This window comes from Macaca fascicularis, chromosome 8 (genome assembly GCF_037993035.2).
Source record: "Macaca fascicularis isolate 582-1 chromosome 8, T2T-MFA8v1.1".
Classification (NCBI taxonomy): Eukaryota; Metazoa; Chordata; class Mammalia; order Primates; family Cercopithecidae; genus Macaca; species Macaca fascicularis.
This window is the reverse complement of record NC_088382.1, coordinates 90,526,093-90,544,275: the sequence shown is the minus strand read 5'-3', so window position 1 is coordinate 90,544,275 and position 18,183 is coordinate 90,526,093. Positions and strand designations below refer to the sequence as shown.

Below are 18,183 nucleotides of genomic sequence, written 5' to 3'. Positions count from 1 at the left end.
TTTTCTTTCTTCAGTAATATAGTAACCTTAGCTTACTGTAACTTTCTTAGTTTATAAACATTTAAGGTTTTTTTTTAACTTTTTGACTCTTTTAATAACACTTAGCTTAAACCACAAATACATTATATAGCTATACAAATATATTTTCTTTACGTCCTTAGTCTATAAGCTTCTATTTTAAAATTTTTTAATTTTCACATTTTATACCGTTTTGCTGAAAACAGACATAAATACACACATTAGTCTGGGCCTGTACAGGCAGGATTATCAATATCATTGTCTTCCACCTCCACATCTTGTTCTACTGGAAGGTGTTCAGGGGCAATACCATACATGGAGCTGTCATCTCCTATGATAGCAGTGCCTTCTTCTGAAAACCTCTAAAGGACCTGCCTGAGGCTGTAGAAGGACTGTATTCTGAAATGACAGTAAAAAGTACAGTATGGTAAGTACTAGCCAATAGGAATTTTTCAGCTCTATTATAATCTTACAAGATCACCATGGTACATGACTGTCTATGGAAGGACAACTGGCCACTCATGAGTGTCCTTGGCCACCTTGAGAGACTTCATAATACTTGCCCCTTTGCACACTATTCTTGCTGCCTAATTGCCTGTGTGCCTAGCTGAACTGTAAGCTTGCAAAGGGCAGTGACTGTGTGTCCTGCTTGCCATTTTTTCTGCAGTAACTAGCACTCAGAAGGTTCTTAAATCATCACTTGGTGAATGCATGAACACTGTTTAACCTCAGGCAAAGAAGTGAATTACATATAATGATGCCAGACTTTATCAAAATTCAAATAATAATCATTTTTTATTCAGTACATATTCGTCAAAATTATGGTTTGTGGTCTGCCATTAATAAGACATGTTCTTTAGGTTGTTAAACCAAGTGAGTTTCTGAAAAATAGGTATTGTGACAACTGGAAGTGCATATAGAGAAATTGTTCCAAACGACCTGTTCCTCAGTTTTATGCCGTATTATGGGGCAGTATATGAACCTCTTCATTTTCAAACACATAAACACAGTGGGTCGCTTAAGCTTATAGTCTCAATTGGCTAGTCTGTAAAATGGAAATGATAATAATACCTCCTCGTGGGGTTGATGTAAAGATAAGATTAAATTGTATCTTTTAAATAATAATATCCCTGGTACATAATCAGCAATGAATGAGTAGTAAATAACAATATCATCATTGTTTCCATTGTAATGGAAACTTATGTGTTCACAGATCTGGTGCCAGGAAACTTTGGTTGTTCTTGGAGTGAGATACAGTGCTCTTGGATATTTCTCTCTTGAGATCCAAAAGACTTGGGTTTCTGGTGCAGCAACATGTGTTCTTTGAGGGGCTCTGATGATACTATGGAGAGCTATATATATATATATATATTTTTTTTTTTTTTTTGAGACGAAGTCTCCCTCTGTTACGCAGGCTGGAGTGCAGTGGTGTGATCACTTCTCACTGCAGCCTTGCTGTTCCAGGCTAAAGCCATCCTCCCTTCTCAGCCTCTCAAGTAGATGGGACTACACATGTGCACCAGCATACTCAGCTGATTTACTGATTTTTTTTTTTTTAGAGATGGGGTCTTGATGTGTTGTGCAGGGCTGGTATTGAACTTCTGAGTTCAAGTGATCCTCCCTCCTTGGCCTCCCAAAGTGCTGTAATTACAGATGTGAGCCACCATGGCTGGCCTTCAGCTACATTTTGCTATAACATGAACTGCTGTTTGGGGGTACTGTTGTTTGTGCATTTCTTTCCTAAAATATTCAGTGTCCTGGGACTGAGTTTTGGAAAATGGTAAAGCCCAGTCATGTGAAGCCATGGTTCTCAAGCCTGGCTGCACGCTGAAATCACCAGGGGAGGCAGGGAAGCACTACAGATGCCTGGATTCTACCTAGAACTCAGTACTTGGAATAGTTCAGATTGAACCTGGATGAACAGTATTGAGAACCTGAGATTTAGAGACACTGGGAATCACTGTTTCTCAGTAGTCATGTCTGTTTTCCTCAGCTGGACCCATTCTGTTCTGTTTTTTGGGTTGTTTGTTTGTTTGTTTGTTTTTGAGGTAGAGTCTCGGTCACCCAGGCTGGAGTGCAGTGGCATGATTTCGGCTCACTGCTGCCTCCACCTCCCAGGCTCAAGCAATTTTCCTGCCTCAGCCTCCCGAGTAGCTGGGATTACAAGCACCTACCACCACGGCTGGCTAATTTAGTAGAGACAGGGTTTCACCATGTTGGCCAGGCTGGTCTTGAACTCCTGACCTTGTGATCTGCCCGCCTTGGCCTCCCAAAGTGCTCAGATTACAGGTGTGAGCTACTGTGCCCAGCCCTGTTATTTCTTTTCTTTCTTTCTTTCTTTTTTTTTTAAGTGTTTTATTTGCTTTGGATTTCAATAGATCCTGGATATATCCTGGAAGTCGAGTGGATGCAAATGTTAAGCCATGGTAGGAAGGGACACTATGGAAGGAGTGACACAACTGAGTGCCTCCTTGGTGCTAGACCTGTGATGAACTTTTACCCTGTTATCTTCTGTTAATTGTTGTTAATTTTTTGCTAATTTACTATATTGGTCAGATTAGGCTAGGTCTGCCATGGTGACAAGCAGCCCCAAATCTCAGTAGACTTAAACAGCAAAGTCTTTAATATATTTCTGGCTTATGCTTCATGTCCATCCAGGATTCAGGTAAATGTAGCGAGAAAGAGAACACAGAGAACTGAGCACCAACGTTAGAGAAGCAACACTTGTCACTTCTGCTCACGTTCCATTGACCCAAGCAGATCATGGGGTCATGCCTAACTGCAGGGGAACAGGGCTTACAATCTACCCTAGGCCTCGAAGGAGGAGGCCTTGTGAACAGTCTTTAAGACCTGAACAATGAGAATGGTTTTTTGTTTGGCAGCAAGTCAGTTTCTTTTTGCATTTATCCATTTATGAAATCCCAAACCAGAATAGGTATTATATGGAACTATTCTGGGGCTTTCAGAAGTGTTCATATTTCATATCAAGTGGAGTTAATTTGCATACATACATATCATTTCGTAATTTTAAGAAATTTTGTGGAGGATTTTCAAAAGAAATTTAATACTTGTTTTAATTTTCTGTTATAATTTTAGCATGGGAAAATGGCTGCAAAGCTGCAGATATTTTTGTTCTTTCCTTTTCTATATTTGTTGAACTAGTTAGAGGTGACTGCACATACCAGTGCAGAGGAAATACTTACCCAAACCACTAAATGGCTGTCCTGCTTGGTGTTGCATTTGTGGGAGATACTGGCTGTCCTGTTAGTATTCTACATTACTGAGCACTCAGCACCATGACAAGATATTAAACTGAAAGAAATGTTAAAATTAGTTCAGAAAATACAATCGTAAGGAAAAGAAAAAACAGGAAGAAGAAAGTCAGGAAAGACCCTTTAGGTTTGGGAGTAGACAGGAGAGATGTTTGTTTTGCTCATTTCTGATAGACAGTGGCACTCCACAGTTCGAAGCCAAGTAAGACTGGCAGCTGCTTGCTCAGGGTGTACACACTAAGGTCTCTGCCTGCATCACTTCTCCTGGAAGTGAAGAGCCCTGAAATTCCCAGACGCTAGATGTTCATGTAGCAAAACAGCAAATGCTAGAGAGCATCTCTCATGGGGTCTGCCTTTGAGGATCGGAGAGGCCTGGCTATTTAGCACTGCGTATTTTTTCCATCAACTCTGTAGCTGACTTTGGGCTTTAACTTTTCTCAGAGGTTACTACATGTTTGGGGAAGCTGACAGCCCCAGCATGGATGATATTACTTTAAACATTTTTAAAACATTCTGTCCTTTTCAGATAACTTTGCTTCATTACTTCCTTCTTTATAAAATGTCCCCTTAGAGAGTAGGACACGTTTTATTCATTAGAATTGGAAGGGGAAAAAAGCATTCCATTCTTTAGAGCCACATCCAGTGTTCACTGCTTTTGAAGAAGGAGGGATGTTTGACACAGAAATGCATCAATGGGGAAGGCCACATTTAACTTTTGTTGTTTGGGCTCAGCACTGGAACCAAACCAGTTTTTCTTGTCCCCCCCCCCCCTTTTTTTTCCTTTGGTCCAAGTGGCAGAAGGCCCAGAAATATAAGTTTGCATTGCCAAGAGATGGCTCTAAATATAGTGCTGGTGGGCAGGAAGATTGTTTCCTCATGAATGCAACTGGTGTGTGCTGTATACTCCTTGCCCTCCTCCAGCGGGAAGGAAGAGTTTGGCTTTGCTGCACCACAAGCCTCAGGCCCTCCTGGCTGGAGGAGTTTAGAAACAGGAGCCTGGGCAGATTTGCTTTGCACTGTCATCTCCAGCCAAGACGTGCAGATCAAACAGTCACTACCTAGCTGGCTGTTTTATTCTTTAGGATTTAGGAGTATAATTAAACACGTAACAGTGGCCAGCTTTTAGAGACTGGGAAGAAAGCATTGTGTATGCCTTGTTTAAACACAGATTGTTTGTAAAAGGTATAAAAAAAAACACGTTGCTTTGCCTTGTGTTTGCTTGGAAATACAGGAGGAGTTGGCTGGCTACTGTCTACCAGCCAGCTTTGAAACGTGAATACTTTTTACTTTTTCACCAGGGCAGCATTTTGCTCTTTCCTACTGCAACTGAAAGGAAATGGAACTGGTGGGATTATTAGACTGGCTTGAAAATGCTAACTTTAAAAGATTTTTTTTTTTTTTTTTTGCCCAGACATGGTGGCTCAGGTCTGTATTCCCAGCACTTTGGGAGGCCAAGGTGGGCAGATCACCTGAGGTCGGGAGTTTGAGACCAGCCTGACCAACATGGAGACACCCCGCCTCTACTAAAAATACAGAATTAGCCAGGCGTCAGGACGCAGGCCTGTAATCCCATCCACTAGGGAGGCTGATGCCAGAGAATCACTTGAACCCGGGAGGTGGAGGTTGCGGTGAGCCGAGATTGCACCATTGTACTCCAGCCTGGGCAACAAGAGCAAAACTCCATCTCAAAAAAAAAAAAAAAAAAGATTTTTTTTTTAAGTTTACCCCCAAAGCAGAGCAGTCTAGCATTATAAAGAGCTTGACTCAAAACCTCCTACTGTTCTCTTGCCCTCAGCAATTAAATAAAATATACTTTGAAACCTCAGCTTGTAGATCAGATTGCCCCAAAGGGATGGAGAGAGCTGGTTTGATCATTGTATTGGTCCAGTTCCTTGATAAAGGTTTACTTTATCTTTTCTTTTTTTTTTTTTTTTTTATCTTTTTTCCTTGGCAGTGGATATAAAATGACAGCTTTGCAGATTAATGTTGGTTTGGCTTTTATGGTAAAAGCTTATTATGCCTAAGGAAATACTGCAAAGTAGCCAGTGCATTTATATAATGAAATCATCTGTGTTGAATGTATTAGCATTGAATAATTAAACTCAGCCTATAGTTGGTTCTAAAACGCAGTGCTTCTTAACAAGAGACTGTTAACTTAATAACAAGCAACGGGTAGATCTCATCTCAGAATCCTGGCTGGGGCTGGGCACGGTGGCTCACGCCTGTAATCCCAGTACTTTTGGAGACAGAGGTGGGTGGATCACCTGAGGTCAGGAGTTCGAGACCAGCCTGGCCAACTGGTGAAACCCTGTCTCTACTTAAAAAATTACAAAAATTAGCTGGGTGTGGTGGTGAGCACCTGTAATCCCAACTACTTGGGAGGCTGAGAATCACTTGAACCCAGGAGGCGGAGGTTGCAGTGAGCCAAGACTGCACCACTGCACTCCAGCCTGGGTGACAAGAACAAAACAAAAAAAAGAATCCTGGCTGACTTCAAGTCATGCCACTCACACCACTTGAAGGAGAGCAAAATAGTGATTTTTGATGCTGAAAGATCACACTTTAGCATCAAGCAATTTCGGGAATCTTTACATGTATGTACTTTTAGATTCCACTGATTGGGAAAATGCAAAGGAGAAACAGCTGCTGGAAATTAATGCTTATGTATGAATTTTTATTTTACTCATTATAATACCTTCAATGTATATTTGGAAAATAATTCAAATATGTGGTGGGTAAATTGCAGCACCTGAAACAGTGCTTGCCTCATATTAGCATTTGGTAAATAGTTTTGACTGAAAATTAAACATTGTTCAGTCAGGAGACTGTTGTTAGTGTCCAAGCAGACTGACAGAAACTTCAGACCCACAGGTTAGAAACCAAGATCCAATCTATTTCTCTTCCTCTCTTCCTTATAGGGCTCTTGCGTTGTCACTGTAAACAAAGACCAGGAAAGAACCAGCACACTGGCCCAGGGAGTCATTCTTTGGTCAGGGAAGGGCACCCTAGCAGTGAGAAGTAGTTTGCTGCCCACCTAGCTTTACAGTGTGATTATTTATGTGATTTCAAGCTGACAGTTTAAAGACTTCCTCCGCCTTGCCTCTTCTGTAATAAATATGTCCAGATATTAAGATTTGAGTGGTTAAAAAAAAGCAAAACTTTTCCCATTAACATTGTTTTGTTAAAACAGGTTATCTACATTGCGGGAATAAACATTTTCCCACACAAGAATTATTAGAGTGATTCATTCATAAATATTTTTATTTTTCCTAAACTGATTTTTAGTCGAAAAGATTTGTTTAGGAACAGTCACCCCAAGATGTCTTCAGAGATTCCTGAACTCCTCAGCGCTGTGCCGTCCAGGATAGTGGCCACACATGGCTTTTGACCATCTGAGATGATGCTAGTCGGAACTGGGATGTGCTAAAAATTTAAAATAAGGCCGGGTGCAGTGGCTCACACCTGTAATCCCAGCACTTTGGGAGGCCGAGGCGGGTGGATCACCTGAGGTCAGGCGTTCAAGACCAGCCTGGCCAACATGGTGAAACCCCGTCTCTACTAAAAACACAAAATTAGCCAGGTGTGGTGGTGTGCACCTGTAATCCCAGCTACTTGGGAGGCTGAGGCAGGAGAATTGCTTGAACTCAGGAGGCAGAGAGTGCAGTAAGCCGAGATCATGCCATTGTACTCCAGCCTGGGCAACAAGAGCGAAACAACTTCTCAAAAAAAGAAAAAAAAAAGAAAAGTTTAAAATACATGCTGGATTTTGAAGAGTTGTATGAGGAAAAGGATATAAATTATCTTGTCAATTTTTAATATTGATTTGACATTGAAATATTTTGCGTATGTTATACTAAATAAGATATGTTATTAAAATTAATTTCTCTCTCTTTTTTTTTTTTAGTGTAGCTACCAGGAAATTCAGAATTACGTATGTGGCTTACGTTGTGTTTTTATTGGGTAGCATAGAATTAGAGTTTGAGGAGATCCCACCCCTCTGAGTCAGAGTGAGAAATCATCCCTGGCCTCCAGTTGCACACAAGTTGACAGTCATTGCTTGTGGTGCCAACCCTGTTCCATGTTGCAGCTGCCTGGGGGGATGTATGAGGACTGTGAGACCATACCTTGGCTGTGCAGGCAGGAATATCCTGAACTCCTGGCCTGATACCATTTGCCCATCCAGGAGGAGTTCTCGATTAGCCTAAAGGATAGTTAACTAGAAGCTTCCAGGGCGCAGGACTAAGTTCAAGTTAATGTTAAGGTGATTCTGTGAGAAGGCAAACACCTTATACAGTGCAGGTGAGAGAAGATTCACGCACCTGGAACCATCCAGGCTGGTTGAGTTCGGCCTGATAAATCACCTCTGGTAAAGAGGGAAGGAGGGTCCACCCCTGGTTCAGTTACTGACACCTTAGGTAAAGTCACAGGCCAATGTCCTGCTGCTCTCCACAGGGACCCTTTTCCTTGGAAGTGATTTACCAAATGCTAATTGAGTGTTTGTTAAATGTTTACTATGGGCCAAGCACTGGGTTTTTCTCTATGCATTAAACGTGTGAATAAAGGGGAAAAAAGGGCTTCTGTCTTGAGTGGCACACATAGGACAACTCGATTTCTCTTCATGCAGAATAAACATCAAGAGATTTTGGAAGCATAATTTTTTGGTAGTTGGGCAGCGGGTGATCATTGGTCCCAGCACCCTTACTCCTTGTCTAAATCAGAGGTTGCAGCTCTGGTCATGTTATATTGGACGATTCCACACACTAAACCTATGTAGTAGATCCTGCCCCACCTCAGGGCTATGTGGTATGATATATACTGTCTCCACACTGTGCAACTGCATGCTATCTTATTGGTTTAAATGGTGTAGGTGACCATAACACAACGGCAAGCATCCTGTGTATATAAGTACAGAAAAGATACAGTAAAAATCACTGTAAAAGACAAAAAGTGGGGCCAGGTGCAGGGGCTCACACCTGTAATCCCAACACTTTGGGAGGCTGAGGCAGGAGTATCTCTTGAGGCCAGGAATTCAAGACCAGCCTGGTGAACATAGTGAGACCCCATCTCTACGAATAAAAGAGTAAATAAAGGGCTCCTAATCTACTAGGGAGGTGAAGGCTGTTGGTCATTTGCAGGTAGTTAAAATTATATAGTTGTTAGGAAGTAGATGGGGCCATTCAGTTGTGGGCACAGGGGCTGAACTCACATCACACCTCACTCATTAGTAGATGACCATAGATATCAAATTGCTTTAAACGAGTTTCTGCGTCTTCACTGCTGAATCCCCAGCACCAGGAAATGTGATTGGAACCATTAGTTGCTAAATAAATAATTTGTTAAATGAACCAATGTTTGAATGGAATTTCTGCATTTCTCCTACTCCCCAGAAAAAAGGGCCTGACCATGTCTTTCAGAGGCAGCCTAGAAGCTGGAGAAGATGTCTCAGAACTAGTCAACTTCCTTCTTCTCTCCCTTCCTCCTTTAACTTCCTTCCAAATTTTGGTGTCTTTCCTGACTCTAAGCCAGGTTCCCCTCACCAGTCTGTCTTTCTGTTTCCAGAACTTTTTCCTACTATCTTCCTTGGGTTCTTTCCACCCAAGAATAAGTTGCTTTCACTCTTGCTGTTTGCTACAGCAATGCCCATTCCCCTACCATTTCCACTAGTCTAAAATACGGATTTTACACAGTGTTTTAAAAAGTGATGTTGCTAATACATTGGTTTGGGCCTGGCATCAGATAGCTGCCTCCTACTGTTGGTCAGTTTCTCCCTTCAAGGAACAAAAACTCCCCATTCTCACTTCACCAGACACATTTCTTCTGTTTACATGAGGCTCTCAAGCATACTTAGGCTGGAGAAGAGGGTTCCATTAGACTTTGCATGGTGCCCACTTTTATTATACCAATTATTTTGTTCTGGTTATATACTTGCCATTATTTTGGGAATGGGCATTTCTACATCACAATCTCTTTTCTTCTGACAATCCAGGAAACATCTCTGACATCTGACTATGAAACAGATATTTTTGAAGATGGAGTATAGCCTTCACATAAAGCCTTGCTGTTTGTAGGAGAATTGCTATATCTAACAACTATTGCAACTTCCCAAGAGGAAAATGAAGTGCTTTAAACATTTTTTTCACTGTGGCTCACGCCTGTAATCCCAGCACTTTGGGAGGCCGAGGTGGGCGGATCCCGAGATCAGGAGATCAAGACCAGCCTGGCCAAGGTGAAACCCTGTCTCTACTGAAATACAAAAAATTAGCCAGGCATGGTGGCATGCACCTGTAGTCCCAGCTACTCAGGATGCTGAGGCAGGGGGCTCGCTTGAATCGGGGAGGTGGGGGTCGCAGTGAGCCGAGATCGCGCCATGCACTCCAGCCTGGCGACAAGAACAAGACTCCATCTCAAAAAAAAAACAAACATTTTTTTTCAAAAATCTACTTAAATGGTTCAAAGTTCTTGTGGTTGGAGTGGCTTTCATCATAATTGCTGATGCAATCATAAAGTCTTCAGTCAGCCTGAGTGTACACCATGGAATGAGGATGTGCTGAATGTAGCCTGTATTTCTCTAATGACATCTGTCATCCAAGTTTATTTTAATGCCACAGTATTTGGAAAGAGGAATTTACTAAGCCCTTGTCCCCAGTCTCACTCCCTACTTCCATTTTTCAGAGGTTTGTGTAGCATATAAAATAAAAGAGCAAATGCAAATCAAAAGTCTTCCAGCAGAGCTAGTGTTTTGTACTGTTTTGTAGTTCTGGCTATTTATGGTATAAACTATATTCAAGTCCCATGAACAGGGCTTTTCAATTAGCTTGAAAAAAATTATTAAATGTTTGGTGGGTACCAGAATAGCAAGATTCATGGTTATTTGGAAGGCCTGTTTTATGCTTTGAGGCCACTGTGGCCTACCACAGAGCCTACACTGCAGACTGTGAATTTAGCAAATCCCAGGGACTTGCCTGGAAGTCAGAATTGGTCCCATATGATTAAAAACAATTTATTCAAGTACCCAGTTTCTTCAAGCAGAAAGTTAGAAGTGTTGGGATCAAGGAAGCAGATAAGGAAAGTCCAGATGAAGCACATATTAGGAAGACAGCATATTGTCAAAGAGAGTATAAAGTGGATTCAGGACTATACAGTGATTTTCCAGTTTAATACTATTGCCTTTAAAATAGAAATAGTGCTGCTTTATATTATGAAGGACTTTATGGACTGATTGATGTGTACTTTCCCAACTATATTTTCATTTCACCTTACTAATAATGTGAATCGTGAGGACCTTTTCCTGGTTTACTCTGCAGACTGCATTTAAATGCCTTTCTCCAGGAAGCCTTCTCTGACTCACCCCTGAGACCAATCTCCTTGCCACCCAGGACTGAGTTCCCTATTGCCCATAACAATGGGTCCTGATCCCTCTCACAGTACCAAATTCACATGATTATTTGTCTGCTGCCCCCATCAGACTTGTAAAAGTACTTGAAAACATAGGTTCTATCTAGTTGGTTCTTGTACTGCCAAACTTAGTATAATACCCAGCGTGTCATAGGTGCTGAATTTACTTGAACTGTGGAGGCAAAAATGAGGTTCAGAAAACTTAAACATCTTGCCCAAGGTGCTAGAATGTGAACCCCATAAGAGTAAAGCCTCAAACTGTCACATTCAGCACAATATCCCCAACATCTAGAAGAGTGCTTTGCACAGAGTAGGTCCAAAAAAGGTTGAATGGTAATAGACCAGGACTTAAACCCAGGTCTGCCCTATCGAAACCCTGTATTTTTAATATTACATCCAAAAATAGATACTGTGCTTTCTCTTCAGATGGTATAAATCTTTCGCCTTTTATTATACATCCAAAAACATGAAAGGCGATCGAACCTATTTAATAAGCTCCTCCCACATGCTCAACCCTGTGTAAGGGACTTTCTTGTTTATGATTTTATTTAATCTTTCCAACAGTGCTGGAAACATTGTATGAGGTTACATTTCACTTGGGTTAATACCTGAAAGCATAGAGTAGGCATTTAATTTTATAAGAAGTTGTCAGTTTCCCAAAGTGTTGGTTCCATTTTACAATCTTCACAACAATCCTGAGAAAGTCTGAGTTGTGAGAAAGTCCGAGCTGTCCTAGGAAATTAAATCTACTTTCCCTTGACAGAAATATATTTAATCAGTTAAGAGTAGTTGAGACGATTTTGATGTTTTCCTTATCTTGCCAAAGGGCCTGCTTGTTCCTGTTTTGTACACTCTGTCTTTAGAATCTGCGTGGTTCTGAGCTCGTGTTTGACTTCATTTTGAAGTACAATGTTTTTGCAGCTGTAATCCGATATGTGGAATTTGGTCATGCTCATGTGCATTTACTGGTATTTTCAGATATGAAAGCACTTCCAAAATTATAAAAAGAGGAATTGCAGAAGAATATTTTTAATGGACACATTCATATATAGTAATCCCCTTGTTGTGATATGCATGTTTTCTAGTAAAGTTGATTGTACATTTTATAGAGTATTCTATTATTTACAAGCTTAAGGTATATCACTTACTTAAAACTTTGGTTGAGGTGGGTGGCTAGTCTATTAAGATACTGGGTATTATCCATACGTAATGGTATTTCTCCTGAAGATGTCATTTCCCCCTCATAGTTAAATTTACCCTCAGAGCATTTTTCTAGTCCTGGAACTTAGCTGCAGAGTTGCCACAGCCCTACCAACCAAAACTAAGCAATTTCTCCCTGTGCTTGAGAATTCCTTGAATTGAAATTTCTCTATCTTGACTATCTATAAAGCTTAATATAGTCTCTATCTATAAAGACTATAATATAGTCTCTATAAAGCTTAATATAGTCTCTATCTTGACTATCTATAAAGCTTAATATAGTCAATGGTAACATTGCAGAAGTAGGGGCTGCCATCAAAACTACAATGTGATGTGGCTTTAAAATTCCATAGGAGTCCAGAAAGAAGTAAAACTATGTAGTTCCTGGATTATGACTTTGGAAATTTGAAATGTTTGTATCAAATAGATTGAGACACTGATACCTATATTTACAGCAAAACTAAGGAAAAAACAGAATGCTGCAGGAGATTGTAGGAATAGAAGAAATAGGTGTCCTCTTAAAGCACACAGTTTTTACTCTAAACTTACTTAAACATTTTAAAAATTGATCATTCAGATTGTAAATGTTTTTCTTAATTATTGACCATAGATTTTTTAAAGTACAGTTTTTAACGCATACAAGTTTCATTTCTGTTTTGTATTACTTTCATTTTCTCATAGCCATTTACTACTACAAGGGAATAAGTAAAAATTTAGGTACTTATGAGCTTTGAGGATCCGTAAAAAATAAAGACATAATCTGTTTGTCTTCTAGTTTAAACCACAGAATTAGCTACTTGAACGTTTAATATTGGTTAGTTCATGTGTGTCTCCTCATTACTTCTGGCCTCCCCAATGGTAAAAGGGATGGTCCATTAGTTAAGCACATTATTTTGAGCAAAGATCACCCTTTCCCTGGCTCTGTGCATTAAAAAAAGCTATTTGTGCCAGTTGAGTGCACTTGTGAATTGTGATGAAGATGTCATGCACTAATTTGCAGCCAGATTAGATTATGACAAATTTAGCAGGGATGACACGATTATTTGAATGGAGATTTGAAATTTTTCATGATTTGAAAGTCCCTGAGCCCTTTATTCTCATGAATGATTATACTCTGCAACAAGGGAGACTATATTTAATGATGTGATTAGCAGTTTGTGACATATTTCATTTTGTGTTCTCATGTGATTGAGTTACTTTCAAATAGTACCTTGGGGAGATGAATTAACTGTTTTAGTGCCCTAGGATTTAGTTTAATGAAGTACTTCTCTCCATGTTACTTCAATGTTCTAGAACAGTGCCATCCAAATATATATATATGTAATGTTGTGAGACACGTTAAATTTTTCATTTTTAAAAAGTGAAAAGAAATAGGTGATGTTAATTTGAATAATATAAATTTAACCACTGTGTCTAAAATGTTATTTCAATATGTAATCAGTATTTTAAAAATATTAGTGATGCAGTTTAGATTATTTTTTTTAGTATGTCTTAGAAATCTGGTGTTTATTTTAAACTCACAGTACATCTCAATTCAGACTAGCCACATTTCAAGTCTAGAAAAGATCTCCCTGTCTTGCAGTCTGGAAGCCTCACACTGGGTTTTGCTATGAAAATTACTAAGTTTTGTTTTTTCTTAGAGTCACATTTCACTATCTTTAAGTCTTGAGATCATTGAAAAGGGAAGTTTTGATCATTACAAAAGCCAGCACTTACTGAACCATCCACTGTGTGAAGCATGTTACATCTTTTCATTATCTAATTTAATTTTCACAGGGACCCTATAAAGTTAGACATCTCTATCTCTATGTTACACATGAGGAAATTGAGACACAGAGATTGATCTACCTGTTTGAGGTAACATTGGGTAGTAGGAGGCACAGTCAGGATTCCAATCCAGGTTTGCTGGGCCCACCCCCAGCTCTCTGCTGAGAAAGGAATGGAGACTCCAGGCATGCTGGCTGCTGAGCTACCAGGAGCCTTTCTGGATGAGTGAGAATGGAGGGTGTGCGGAGCAGCAGCAGCCAGGAGAGCCACTAGGTCAGCGCTGAAGCCCACCTGCTTCTCTGAACATCCCAGACATGTGTTTCTCTTTCTCCAGACAACATTTAGTTTATATTTATTTATCATTACATGTATAGATGTTTACCCACTAAGTTCATACAAACACATCCTTAAGCATGTTTATAAATTTGCCTGAGTACCTATGCCTCATACTGTTGAGATGAGTAACTCCTTAACCTTTACACTAATAAGAACCTGTTAATGTCATTCAAATATATTTTTGATATGGAATTGTTTTCTTTTTAATTTTAATAGGAGTCTTTTTTTTTCATGCAGTTGCAAGATGTAATAGAGTGAAAACAGAGCTCCCATACAAAGGCAGGGGACCGAAAGAGGGTAGCTGTTGCCAGCTCAAATGCCTGGGTTTATATCCTGATCATTGTCCCTCCCCCTGTGCTCTCAGGCGATAGATGATTGGCTATTTCTTTACCTCCTGTTTTTGCCTAATTAGCATTTTAGTGAGCTCTCTTTACTACGTGATTGGTCAGGTGTGAGCTAAGTTGCAAGCCCCATGTTTAAAGGTGGATGCGGTCACCTTCCCAGCTAGGCTTAGGGATTCTTAGCCTAGGAAATCCAGCTAGTCTTGTCTCTCAGTACCCCCTCTGAACAGGAAAACCCAAGTGCTATTGGGGAGGTTGGCCGACGATGGCTCTAACTGCTTCCTGTTGAATTGGGGCATAGTAGGGGTCATGCAGTTGAGATTTCCTCGGGAGGGGTGCCTTTGATGTCATCAACATCAAAGCGTGGGCTAGCAGGCCGGTCCAGGGGTCTGTGGTAGATCTTAGTCATGGACTGCATCTGGGGCTCCATTTGAAGAACTATTTGTAGTTTTACAGCTTCGATTCTGGAAGAGACAAACTTAACAAGGAGGTTAAAGATACAGGGATTGAAATGTATGGCCTCTAGTGCAGGGGATTATTTCCTGGGCACACTTCACAGGCCTTGACTATCTGCTTGATAGTTTTGAAAAGGCCTGGTCCAGTAAATCATGATTTGGCCATCTGATGGGTGCTATCAATGCCTAAGTGAATGGTTTGGTGAAGGGTTTTAAGTAATTTTCATTGGTTAGCTGCAGGCAAAAGTATTTTCCCTTCTTCAGTGGCTGGACATCCTGAGGGGAGGAAACTATGTCCTCGTGAGGTTCCCATTCTATTTCTCCTGCTGAGTACTGGGGCTTGGTTTCTTGGAGGCGACTAGGTGTCCTTCTATAAGTATTTCTAATGGAGGGTCCCGCCTCGTGGCTCTTTTGGCTTCAATATCTGCTTGGCAGTTCCCCTCTATTTCCCTTTTCTTTCCTTTCTGATGACCCCGGCAGTGTAAGACTGCCACCCTTTAAGTTTCTGTACAGCCAATAATAATCTCCCAATGGCTTCCTGATGTTTGACAGGTGTTCCCTCAGAAGTTAGGAATTCCCTTTCTCTCCATGTTGCTGTGTGGGCATGGAGGACTAGGTAAGCATACTTAGAGTCTGTATATATCTTTACCCTTTTTCCTTCTCCTAATTCTAGTGCCTGAGTGAGAGCTATTAGTTCTGCCAGCTGAGCGCTAGTTCCTGGAGTGAGGGGACTACTTTCAAGTATTCCATTAACGCTGACCACTGCATACCCCACTTTTCAAAGTCCTTTTTCTACAAAGGAACTTCCATCAGTATACAAGTTGAGGTTGGGATCAGTCAAGGGAACCTCCAGAAGGTCCCCTCAAGTGGCATAGGTTTGAGCAATCACCTGTTGACAGTTATGTTCTATCTTTTCTTCATTGTCTGGGAGAAATGTGGCTGGGTTAAGAGTTGCACAAGTACGCAGTCACACCACTGGCGCTTCAAATGATAGAGCCTGATATTTAAGCAAATGGTTGTCTGACAGCCACAAGTCTCCTTTAGCAGTGAATATGCCGTTTACATCATGAGATGTCCACACAGTAAGATCTCTTCCCTGTATTATTTTAACTGCCTCAGATATACTAAGACTGCTACTGCCGCCACTACCTGTAAACAGTGAGGCCAACCCTTTGCCATTACATCAGTTTCCTTACTTAGGTATGCCACAGGTTGCAAGATGGTCCCTTGGACCTGTGTAAGGACTCCTAGAGCTATTCTCGTTTTTTTCTGTGACATAAAGAAAAGTCTTGCCCCGTTGGCAGGCTTAACACTGGGGCTTGGGTTAGGGCCCTCTTAGGGCCTGGAAAGCCACTTCTGCTTCAGGTGTCCATCTTACTAAATGGGTATTGGCTTTCTGAGTTTCCTTAATTAGTGTATATAATGGCCTGACTGTTTCGCCGTACCTGGGAATCCATATTCAGCAGAGAAACCTGTTATGCCAAGGAACGCTCTTAGTTGCTTTAGGGTTTTGGGATAAGGATAAGCCAGTATAGGCTGGATACGTTCCTCACTGAGGGCCCTGGTGCCTTTGGATAGTTTTAGCCCTAAGTATTTATGTAAGCAGAGCTGAGCCTTTGGTTTGGAAAACTTGTAGCCACAGGTGGTGAGGAAGTTTAAAAGCGCTTGGGTGGCTTGATGGCACAAGGTTTCTGAACAGATGGCTAGAAGTAAATCATCCATGTACCGAAGGACATAAGTGTCCAAGTATGAGAACTAGCTCAAGTCTTGGGCTAATGCCTGGCCAAATAGATGGGGACTATCCCTGAACCCTTGGGGTAAAACAGTCCAGGTGAGTTGAGATGTTGGGTTCAAAGGATCTTCAAAGGCTAACAAGAATTGAGAGTCAGGATGTACAGGGATGCAGGAAAAGGCATCCTTAAGGTCCAGGACTGTAAACCACTCTGGTTCCTCTGGTATTTAGGAAAGAAGAATACAAGGGTTAGGTACAGCTGGGTATAGAGGGACAACAGCTTCATTGATAATCCTGAGATCTTGCACTAACCTCCACTGTCCATTGGGTTTCTATACTCCTAAAATTGGAGTATTGCAGGGGCTATTGAATGGTTTTACTAGGCCTTGGGCTTTGAGGTCCTTAACAATTTTTTGGAGTCCTTGTTGGGCCTCGGGTCTAAGGGGGTACTGCCTTTGGTAGGGAAAGGAGGTGGAATCCTTTAGTTTAACTTGAACAGGATGGGCATTCTTCACTCATCCATATTGTCCTTCTGTTGCCCAGACTTCAGGATTAATTCCTTCCTCAAGCAGGGGACAACAAATGGATGTTCCTTCTCCTATATTCAGGTATATAATGGCCCCTGCTTTTGCTAGAATGTTTCTCCCTAACAAGGGAATGGGGTTTTCAGGCATAATTAGAAAAGCACATGAAAAGAGTAAAGTTCCCCAGTCACAGCTTAGTGGCTGGGAGAAGTATCTACTGACTGCCTGTCCTAGGACCCCTTGGATAGTGACAGATCTGGAGGACAGTTGTCTGGGACAGGAGAGTAAGACTGAGAAGGCCAGGCCAGTGTCCAGGAGACAGTTAACCTCCTGGCCCTCAATGGTCAAGCATACCCGGGGCTCTGTGAGGGTGATGGCGTGGGCTGGCACTTGCCCCGGGCACCCTCAGTCCTGCTGCTGGATCATCTGGTTAGTGGCTTCTGCTCAGAGGACCTTCATCCCCTGGGGCAGTGGGCCTTCCAGTGATTCCCTTGATATAAGGGGCATGGATGAAGGGGCAGCTTATTTCTATGTGAACAATCTTTTTTAAAGTGTGCTTGTAGACTGCACTGGAAGCAAGCCTGATTAGGCATTCAGTTTGCCCAGCTTTTCCCTTTTCCAGAGTGTAATAGGAGTCATTTTAATAGAAGTCATTTTCTTTTTCCCTGGAGTTTGTAAGTAGGGATCTAGAGCTGGGAATCTCCTAACTACAGACATAGGTAAGGAGAAAGAAACTAGCAGTGTCTTCCAAGCATACTTTCTTGCTAGAAGACTGAAGAGAAGAAAAATGTTTTTCAGCATAATTGGTCAGGTGAACTAGAGTCTTCTCTTAGAAGCCTTTGCCAAGCCTCCCTGAGTTTGTTAGCATAGTGAGCATAGTAGGAACCAGCCCTTTCCTTTGGGCTGCTTCCATTTCTCCATCTACACAGCAAATAAGAGAAGGGGAGGAGAAATAGGAGAGGAGCTTGGAGGCTTTCTGCCCACCTCTCCATAAGTTAGCTGTCTTATCCTAGGGAGACAGAGTTCCAGTTTAACCAAGTGTGGGACATCTCCCTGAACCATCTGAGCACCTGATGTATAGAAGAGATTGCTTGAAAGACTATCGTGGTTTCTCCTGGAATCTGGGCTTCCAAATGCCCAAAA

At 41.4% G+C, this 18,183-nt stretch overlaps 1 protein-coding gene and 1 non-coding gene across 4 annotated transcripts in view; both read left to right on the top strand.

Moving 5' to 3' along the window:
- The window catches only part of ZNF704 (zinc finger protein 704), a 252,153-nt gene that overhangs the window by 126,977 nt on the left and 106,993 nt on the right, over positions 1-18,183 (top strand). The gene's annotated exons all lie outside the window — the stretch shown is intronic.
- Positions 7,857-7,990, top strand: LOC123575396 (U11 spliceosomal RNA). The gene has a single exon (XR_006700687.1). It is a non-coding gene; the product is annotated as a U11 spliceosomal RNA (small nuclear RNA).